General features: G+C 46.6%; 1 protein-coding gene across 3 annotated transcripts in view; it reads left to right on the forward strand.

Moving 5' to 3' along the window:
• The first annotated feature begins 9,793 nt into the window (after window positions 1-9,793).
• Window positions 9,794-10,632, forward strand: part of PPM1B (protein phosphatase, Mg2+/Mn2+ dependent 1B) — a 104,206-nt gene continuing 103,367 nt past the window's right edge. The window contains exon 1 of one of the 3 annotated variants that reach the window (XM_026652517.2): window positions 9,794-9,899. The gene's annotated coding sequence lies outside the window, so the exon portion shown is untranslated. Of the gene's footprint in view, window positions 9,900-10,362; window positions 10,551-10,632 lie in introns of those variants that run through there. The other 2 variants (XM_026652516.2, XM_026652518.2) reach the window with 2 other exon arrangements.

The following is a 10,632-nucleotide window of genomic DNA, read 5'->3' on the forward strand; positions in this document are numbered from 1 at the left end:
AAAATATCAGTGTGTATATACATATATATATATGTTTTCTTTAAAACAAAATTCATTGAAAATCTCTTAAGTGAATAGCCCAAAAACAAAAAAGAAAAGAAAAAAAAAAGTCCTTAGCTGCCCCTTGCAACATCCTGCTATTATTTCACCTTCTTATCACCTCATCCACTTCCACCGCCACCACAATGACAAATGCCTCTTGCCACACATGCCTCTTGTGCAAATTTTAGCTCTAAGCCATGTGGAGTGGCTAGATATTTATATTTTCTAATTGTTTGGAATGTTGAAGTGATGTTGGGTTGAGTTAGATGGTTCATGGGCTTTGTGTAGCTTTTTAGATGATGGTTATGTTTAAGTGGATTATGTTAGATGATAAAGAAGAAAACTTTTTATTTGAAAGTGAAAAGCATTTGTAGTGTTTATCATTTTGGGAAGTTATTGTCTGCAATGTTTCTAGCACTACTCAGGTGATGTAATGGGGAAGTATGATTTTTTTGTCTCTTTCAAAAGCTGATATTTATGGCTGGAGTTAAGGTTTCATGTTTTGTATGGAGATGAAAGAAAGAGCCTTGTGCGTGGTTGATCTGGGCAGAAAAAACAAAAATCATGGTTGTAGATTTCCAGGGGTGGTTTAAAATTCAACTAGTGATTTCCTGGCTTTTTATGGCTGTGTTGGTGTAATATTCACTGTAGCAAGAATGCATGCTGGAAGAAGATAAATGGAAGATGCAGTAGCAGCTAAGTATGCCTCAGTCATATTGAGCATAGTCATTACTCCATGGCAACCATGGAGTAAAGTGGAATCTGAGTTTTATCATGTCTCTGCTTTTACAGACAATCTGCCTGATTTTGCTTCTACTGAAACCAATGGGAGATATTCCCATTAGCTTAAATGGTGGCAAAATCAGATAGCCACCTTCCCCCTTCTGCCCCCGCCCCCCCGCATCCTAGTGTTTCTGTTTGCCACAATTCAAAGTATGGTTCAAGAATTATCAGGACTGAATGATTTTTATAGTGGCCCACACAAAAGACACAGCATTTTTCAGCCAGATGTGCCATCAATTGAATAATATATTAATTGTATTTAAAAGACTATCAGATGCAGCCTAAGTGAAAACCGAAAAGGACCAGCTAGGTCTGTTAGAAAGTATATTACTTAAGCCCTATGAGGGGAGAGTAGAAAAATAAACTAGGGCTGTGATGGGGCATACAAGCCCCACCCAGGCAAGGAGGAGGTTAATGGAGGTCTTTGCCAGGGTAGCACTGCCCTGGGAGATTTTGACTGACCAGGGAACCAGCTTTATATTGAAGGTTATGTGATAAGTGTATAAAAGAATAAAAATTAAGACTCAGAACTTCTCTTTACCACCCCTGGATGGATGGGTTGGTGGAATGTTTTAATCAGATATTGAAGAACATGCTAAAGAAGTTCATCACCACATATCTTCATCATGTGGACCAGTTGCTTCACTCCCCTCCTGTTTGCAATATGAGAGGTGCCAAGCCATCTACAGGGTTCTCTTTTGAACTCTTATGGGAGGCAACCTCAAAGGATTTTAGGCTTGATGAGGGAGATGTGGGAGGAACAGGGTTCTCAAGCTGAAAATGTTGTCCACTATGTACTTAAACTTTGCAAGATGCTTGAAGGTCTAAGTTCCTTTGCAAGGGAGAACTTTTTGAATGCCCAAGAGAGTGTGTCAGAGTTTAATTTGTGCCAGGGCTGAGCCCCGGCATGTCTAGGCTTGGAAGTTCATAGTCCTGGCACCTCTGGGCTTGCCGCATCAGTTATGAAAGTAAAAAAACATTCTTGAGCCCCGGCATGTAATTTCTTGAATGCCTACACCTCTTTCATTACAAAGTAAGCACTGGAGTGCATACAATAAAGGACCCCATATCAGAATGTTCAAACCTGGTGAATGGATGCTCCTTTTGCTCTCTAACACAGAGTCAACACTGTTGGTCTGATGACAGTAGGGTGACCAGACAGCAAGTGTGAAAAATTGGGACGGGGGTGGAGGGGTAATAGGAGCCTATACAAGAAAAAGACTCAAAAATTGGGACTGTCCCTATAAAATTGGGACATCTGGTCACCCTAGATGACAGGGCCCCTATGAAGTTATACAGCAGATAGGATCAGTAGATTAAGAAATTAGAAAACCTGATAAAAGAAAGACTAAATAGATCTACCAACCTTTTAAAGAGAGGAAAGCTCAGAAGGGATTATTTATAGCCCTTTATGCTCCAGAGCCAGAACAGGGCTCTCAGATACACAACACTTGGACCACCAGGACCATACGTGTTGGGGAGAATCTGATGCCAGAAGACTCAAGCGCAACAACTGGCAGCTACATTCTACACAGTCTTTTTAGCCCATCATATGCAGATGGAACCAGGACAACAAATCAAGGAACTGCCTCAACCTCTTCCCAGGAAGATGAGGGAGACCATAAATAAGGCTAAGATATTGTCATGGATATTTTTAGTAAACGTCGTGGACAGGTCATGGGTAATAAACAAAAATTCATGGAAGCCCGTGACCTGTCCCTGACTTTCACTAAAAATATCCCTGACAAAATTGGGAGGAAGGAGGGTTCAGCACCCACCACTGCTGGGGCTCTGGAATCCCCTGCTGCTGCTGTAGTGAGTGGGAACTCCAGGCTCCCCCGCACAGCGGCTGGGCAGCAGGGGGTGGGTCTCCCTGCTGCCCACTGCGGCTGGGCAGCTGCAGAGTCCTCTCCCTCCCCACCATGGCTGGGAGCTCTGGAGGAGGGCAGTGGCTGGGAGCTCCTGCTTCCGCCTGCTGCTCAGCGGCTAACAGTTGCGGGAAGGGCCGCTGCCGGCAGCGGCTGAGAGCTACGGGGCCCCACTGGCTGACAGCTCCAGCCCTGGGCAGAAAATGTCACGTAAGTCACTGGAAGTCACGGAAGTCATGACTTCCATGACATAATTGTAGCCTTAATCATAAAGCAAGAGCTCCAGGCCATGCTAGAGCTTGGAGCAACTGAAGAGTATCATAGTTACTAGAGAAGCCCAACTGTTGCAGTGCCCAAACAGGATGGTACAAGCTGCTTCTCTATAGACTTAGAGAAAAATCAACACTATTTCAAAATTTGATACATATCTCACTCCCCAAGTAGACAAATTACTGAATTGGTTTGGCAAGGCCTGGTATGTTACCACCTTGGACTTTATGAAGGGGTATTGATAAATCCCTCTCACTCCTGAATCTAGGGGAAAAGACAGCCTTTGCAACCCCTCATGGACTATATCAGTTCCAAACCATGCAATGTGGCTTCAGTGGTGCCCTGGTGACTTTTCAGTGGCTGATGGATAGGGTCATTTTACCCCATATTGATGATATTTATAGCTGGAATTGGGAGGACCACTTGAAGCAGGTAGTGGCTGTCCTCCAGTCCCTAGGGGAGGCTGGATTAACAACAAACCCTGCAAAGTGCTATACAGGCAATGATGAAGCAACACCACAGTAGCATTTAACTTCAAAAAGGGAAACTACTGAAAAATGAGGAAGCTAGTTAAACAGAAATGAAACGGAACAGTCACAAGAGTGAAATGCCTGCAAGCTGTATGGAAACTTTTTAAAAACACCATAATAGAGGCTAAATATCTATCTATCTATATCTATAGCTATAGCTATAGATAGATATAGTAAGAGGACCAAAAAAAAAAAAAAAAAAAAAAAAAAAAAAGCCACTCTGGCTAAATCAGATGGCTGAGGTTATATCTTTTATTGGACCAACTTCTGTTCGTGAGAGAGACAAGCATTTGAGCCACACAGAGCTCTTCTTTACATCTGGGAAAGGCACTCTGAGCATCACAGCTAAATGCAAGGTGGAACAGATTGTTTAGCATACATAGCTAACACATATTCTAAGTGACCATTCAAGGTAGAAGGGCCACGTTAACACCTCTGCAGTCATAGGACAAAAAGAGGGGGTTAGTGGGTTACAGATTGTTGTAATAGGCCATAAGTCTAGTGTCTCTGTTCAGTCCATGATTTTTAGTGTCTAGTAGAGTTATGAATTTAAGCTCTCAAGCTGGTCTTTTGTAAATGTTGGGCAGGTTTCCTTTGAGGATGACTGATAGGTGGGTCAGACATAGAGCGATGGCTTTGTGAAAAGTGTTCACCCACAGGTGATAGAGTGTTTTTGTGTTTTATCATTTTCCTCTGTGAGTTGATTTGAGAGTGTAGTGATTATCTGGTTTCACCTACGTAGTTGTTTTGGGGGCATTTAGTGCACTGGATGAGGTACACCACATGTTGGACCCATGGACCTTGAAAGGTGTGTTGCGAGGAGTGTTGATCCCTGGAGCAGTGGAGTCTGCAGGTTTTGCATCTGTTGTTCTGGCAGGGTCTGGTGCTGCTTTGAATTGAGGTGTCCTGGTCCGTGGGGAGCTTGCTTCTGATTTGCTTGGAAAGGTTGGGGGAGGGGGGGTTGTTTGAAGGCCAGAAGTGGGGGTTTAGGAAAGATTACTTTCAGGATGGGATCCCCATCAAGGATAAATAAATTAATGGAGATATCCTATCTCCTAGAACTGGAAGGGACCTTGAAAGGTCATCGAGTCCAGCCCCCTGCCTTCACTAGCAGGACCAAGTACTGATTTTGCCCCAGATCCCCAAGTGACCCCTCAAGGATTGAACTCACAACCCTGGGTTTAGCAGACCAATACTCAAACCACTGAGCTATCCCTGGGTTATAGTTGTTTAATGATACCCTGTATGAGTTCCAGTGTGGGGTGGTAAGTGACAGCTGAGAGTGGTAGTTGGAGGGGGGTTTATTTCTGTATTGAAGCAGGTTCTCTCAGGGTATTTGGGTGGCCCATTCCAAGCTGTGATCTACTTCTCTGGTGGAGTGTCCTTGTTTGATTAAAGCAGTTTTAAGAGTGTTAAGGTGTATATCCCAGACTTTCTCCTTGCTTGCTGAGTGTCTGGCTGTAGATAGCAGATTTCTTGTTGTGTTTGGGGTCTGGATCTATGAAGGTAGGTGTGGTGATCTGTGAGTTTCTTGTATATGGTTGTCTATAGGGTTTTATTGTTGAAGCTGATTGTGGTGTCCAGGAAATTGATGTTAGTGTAGGAATGTTTCAGAGAGAGTTTAATGGACAGGTGGTGGTTGTTGAAGTTGTGGTGGAAATCTATGAGCTGTCCATCCAGAGGATGAAAATATCATTTATGTATCTCAGGTATATCATTGGTTTTGTGGTGCATTTGTCCAGAAATTCTTCTTGGTGGCCCATGAAGAGGGTGGCATATTGGGATGCCATCCTAGTACCCATGGCTGTTCCCATTGTTTGGATACAATATTTGTTGTTCAGTGTAAAATTGTTATGGGTGAAGATTAAATGGATGAGTTTGGCAATGAGTTTGGGTTGGATATCTGAGGATTGTCTATTGTCTTGTAAATATTTGAGGCAGGCAGCTATGCCATCATTGTGAGGGATGTTAGTGTATAGGGAAGTGACATCCATGGCAAGGATGATGTTCTGAGGGAGGTTTTTAATGTTGTGGAGTTTGTGGAGGAAGTCAGTTGTGGTCCTGGAGGAAGCTGGCCCTTTGTGTGATGACTGGTTTGAGGATAGTTTCTATGAGTCCTGATCAAAGTTCCCTCTAAGCTGCGCAACTGCCTATTAAGCCTTGCAGGCGCTCAGGGCTATGGTGGGGAGAGATGCCTCTCCCCAAGCCCCAGACCTACTGCAGCACCCCCCTCCCCAGCCCTGGACCTGCCGCGGATGGGAGACAGGAGCCCCTTCCCCGGCCCCTCCCCAGCCTGGCCCTGCTGCGGCTGGGGGACAGGTGCCTTTCCCCTAGCTCCTCCCCAGCTGGCCCCTCCCCAGCCTAGCCCCAGACCTGCCACGGCCGGGGGACTGGTGTCCCTCCCCCTCAGCCCAGGTGCTGCTGCAGGGAGAGAGAGCTGGGGGAGAGCCCCACTGCATCCCAAATCTCTCATCCCCAGCCCCACTCCAGAGCCCGCACCCCCAGCCGGAGCCCTCACCCCCCTGCACTCCAACCCTCTGCCCCAGCCCTGAGCCCCCTCCCACACTACGAACCCCTCAGTCCCACCCCACCACATGAATTTTGTTATGTGCACCAATATGGAGGTGATGTGTGACACATCACCTCCATGTTGGTGCACATAACAAAATTCATTCTGCACATGGGTGGGAAAAATTAGAGGGAACACTGGTCCTGTTATTCCTTCAGTAAGAGTGTCGTGGCCAGATATGATGCATGTCTGGGTTCCCTTGTTTGTGTATCTTGGGAAGCATGTCGAAGGTCCGTGTGGTGGGTTTGTGGGGGATAAGTTTGTAGAGTTTCTCTTGGAGTTGTTTGGGAAAGGATTTGATGATATCTTTAAGTTCGTGGGTAAATTCTGATGTGGGTTCTTCTTTGAGTTCTTTATAGTAGGTGGTGTCAGAGCGTTGTCAGTTGGCCTCCTTAACTGTAGTCATCATGGTTGAGGACTACAGTGGCGCCCCCTTTGTCTGTTGGTTTGATCACTATCTGGTGGTTAGATTTCAGGGACCATATGGCTGTCCTCTTGGCACTGGAGAGATTATGGTGAATGTGATGTTTGTTAAGGATTTCAAAGTCAATTTCCCCCCCGAAGCAATCAACATAATGATCAAGAGTGTGATTTCATCCGTTCTGTGGTGTCCAGTCAGATGATCTTTTTTCTTATAATTGTTGGTGCGGATGTGGTATTGTGAGTGGTGTCATCATTGTTGTGAAAGAATTCTTTGAGGCAGCGACAGTGAAAGAATTCTTCTAGTTCTCTACATTTTAGCAGGTATCAGGTTCTGTAGTGAGTCAGAAGTTCAGTCCCTTAAGAGAGTACAGACAATTCAACTCCAGTGAGAGATAGTCTTCATTAAGTTGATGATGTTTGGGTGTCATATAGTGTCCATGTGGTGAGTACTGGTACCCTGGTTTCTCCTGGAGGTGGTGTTCTATGGGTTGTCGAGTAGTTGTCGTTGGTTCCACTTTTTGTTTTCATGTTGGATGGCTGTCATCAGGGGTTTTTTTTATAGTTGTTTTTAATTTCTTGCATGATTTCCAGCTAACTTTCCCATTTTTTCCCTCCAGTGTGTAGCAGTATGTGATGATTTCTTGTTTGAGGTGGTCCCTTCTGGGGTGTGTGAGGTGCAGTGATTCCCCTGTTTCTCTGAAGTCCATCTGCAGAGCTGTTCAGCATATCTGGAGTTGTATGTAGTGGTCAGAGGATTATAGATGGTGAGACCGCTGGGGATGTTGTTTTGCTTTTTGCATTTCCCCGGGTGTAGATGTAGCTGTTAAATTTTGCTTCCTTTTTTTTCATGTTGTGGAGATTCCATTTCAGATGGCTTAATAAGATCATTTCTATTGTTGTATGCAGTGTAGTTGTAACCATGTTGGTCCCAGGATGTTAGAGAGACAAGGTGACAAGAGACAATATATCTTTTATTGGGTGTTGTGTGAAGAAGTACTTCCTTATATTTGTTTTAAATCTGCTGCATATTAACTTCATTGGGTGTCCCTTCCTTCTTGTGTTATGTGAAGGGATAAATAGCATCTTCTTATTAAGTTTCTCCATACCATTCATGGTTTTATAGACCTTTAACATATCCCCCCTTATTGTCTCTTTTCCAAGCTGAAAAGTCCCAGTCTTTTTAATGTCCCTTCATCTGGAAGCTGTTACATACCTCTAATCATTTCTGTTGCCTTTCCTTGTACCATTTTAAATATATATTATTTGATATGGGGCAACCAGAACTACATGCAGTATTCAAGGTGTGAGCATACCATGAATTGATATAGTGGCATTATGATATTTTTGGTTGTCTTATCTATCATTTTTTCTAATGGTTCCTAACATGCTTTTAGCTTTTTTGACTGCCACTGCACATTGAAGCAGATGTTTTCAGAGAACTATCTAGTGAGTTCAAGATGTCTTTCTTGAGTGGTAAGAGTTAATTTAGACCCTGCCATTTTGTATGTGCAGTTGGGTTTATGTTTTCCAATGTGCATCACTTGGCATTTATCAACACAGAATTTCATCTGCCATTTGGTTGTTGTTAAAGTTCATACCATTCCTTTATTTTTGGACTTTCAGGCCGCGGGCCAAGTCAGGGGAAGAGGCGGACCACAAGACAACCAGAGTGGCTGTGATCATGTGGTGCCATATGCGGGGGAGGGGGTAGCTGCTACTCCACACCCAGCCACCAGGAAGCACTCCAGCAGTGAGTCCACTTTTTTACAAGCACATACTTAAATAGATTATTAGAGAATAGCCTACTCCCACAATGAAAAATGAAAGCCTTTTCCAGGGACAGTTCATGAACTTTTGCCATTGCAGCCACACTCCTTTAGATCCGAACAAAAGGAAGATGCCATGTAAACTGACTTTTATGCCCATGATCATGAGTTCTGTTTTTGACAAATGTTTAGTGCATATAGTGATACATATAATTTGGGGGAAATGCAACTTTAAACCAATTTAATGAAAGGAGAGGGGGCACCACATTGTTGACATCAGTAAAAAGTATTAGTAAAGGAAATATTTTATGCTACTGTACAGATAACAGATTAAAGTGTGGGCACTCCACAAACACCAACTTTGTGTGAAGTTTGGGTCAACTTTTCTTCAGTTGAAGCCAAGGGAAGTTTTGTCATTGATTTCAATGGGACCTGGACTTCACCATTTATGTACAGAAGAACATGATGTGGGGTGGGAGAAGGGAGAATGTACCTTGTTTTCCTTTTCTGATTAAAATGGATAAATGGGGCTAATGTCAAATTATAGGCAACAATACTCCTACAAGATTACAACACTACAGTATTTTTTAGTATTTTAAAAAAATACTAGCATCAATGGGTTCTTCTGCAGAAAGAGACCTGAATACAACATAACCTTCTGAAAGAATGAGGGTGTGAAGGGCAGGTGCCTCAGGACACTATGCTGATTGCATGTTGTTACCAAAGATAGGAGGCAACTTTGTATTTGAAAGGAGAGAGTTCAATGAACAGTTGCTTTGGCTGAATACTAGCTGCAGAATTATAATATTGTCTAAAAGGATGGCATTGGCGTGCTGAGGCACTGGGTGGGCATACTCCCTATCCCGGTACTGAAAACCACTGGTTGCAGCTGCTGTCAATCAAGTACCTCCCCTGTCCTCCTCCTCACTTTTGCTTTTGAAAAGCCCTGGGTTCAGCCTGCAGCAAGGCCTGGCGCGCGGGACCCAGAGATCGCGCACAGGGGCAGAGCCCAGTCCTGCACTGCCGGACAACGTGCAGGTCAATGATCCGCTGGGCTGCACCGCAAGAGAGGTGCACAGGGCCCCAGCCTCCTTCTTCCGTATGCCCTGGGCGTCCCCGCTGCTGCGGTCTCTCCTTCGAGGCCAGGCGCCTCCGCCCCTGCCCCCACCTTGTGCTCCCGGCTGCACCCCGCCGCCGCCGTCGAGGTGCGAAGCACCGCAACGCATTCCCTCCCCCCCGCGGTGGGAGGCGGAACCCCTCGCTCGCTGATTGGCTGGCGGTGATGTAATGTGACAGCACATACGGGCATTTCTCATCACCTCTCCGACCCTCCCCCCCTTGCAGCTGAGGAGGGCAGCCGCTCCACCCCCCGCGCAGCCAATCACAGGGCAGAGCGGCCTGCCGTTGGGAGGAAACGCTTGCTTGCTTTTTCAAAGCCGACTTCGCTCTCGCCGTCTTCTTCGCTTCTTCCCTTCGGAGGAGTGATTGGCAGGCATGCAGCCCAATGAGACCGGGGATATTACAGCTACGTATGTACCCGCCCATTAGCAAGGCCGCTGTGATGTCTGGAAGGGAGATGGGATGTAATTGGACTGACAGCATCAAGAGCCTATGGAGTGTGGGCGACCAACGTGCTGTGTGGAAGGAGGTTGGTGTTCGTGAAAGAAGGCTGCGTGGGGAGGGGCGGTGGGTTTAACTGACAGCGACTCCCGTCAATCATGCCCAGGCTGCAGTGCCCGGGTAAAAAAGTGCGCAAAAGTAAGGAGGACGACAGGAGAGGCACTTGATTGACGGCAGCCGCGGCCAATAGCTTTCAGTAATAGGCTCGGGGATACGCCTGTTGCCATCTGAGCGGGCGGAGAGAGGACGGGGCAACTGGTGAGTGGCAAGGGGGTTAACCAACGCCGCTTAGCATATGTGCAGCAACCAGGCGTGTTGGCCAATGGGAGTCAGGAAGAGGCGGGGCTAACTGAATGACAGACATGATAGCCAATAGAATTGGGCTGCCTATGCTGGCTTCCGAGGCCGGGCTGCTGGGGGCGGATCATTTCGCCCACCACCCCCGCCTTTTGCCTGCTGACGTGAGCGGCGGGAGGGGGAGGGCCCAGTATCGGGCGCTGGGAGAGGGGTTCCCAACATGTCGGTGCTGCTGGTTGCGTTCGGACTACGCGAGCGGGCGGCGGTTGCGGCGGGGGGAGGCCAGCCAGGAGCGCCCGCAGCGTGAGACCCAGCCAGCCACACCCCGCACCGGGCCAGGCCGGCCCTCGGACAGCGGGGCACAAACACTGCCCGCGGCCAGGTACAGGCCAGGGCCCGACTCGGCTAGGGGGCATTGCGGAGTGGGAGGCCTCTCCGCAGCGCCGGGAGCCGTCTGTCTGCGC

This window comes from Terrapene carolina, unplaced genomic scaffold (genome assembly GCF_002925995.2).
Source record: "Terrapene carolina triunguis isolate 2854851 unplaced genomic scaffold, T_m_triunguis-2.0 Scaffold120, whole genome shotgun sequence".
Lineage (NCBI taxonomy): Eukaryota > Metazoa > Chordata > Testudines > Emydidae > Terrapene > Terrapene triunguis.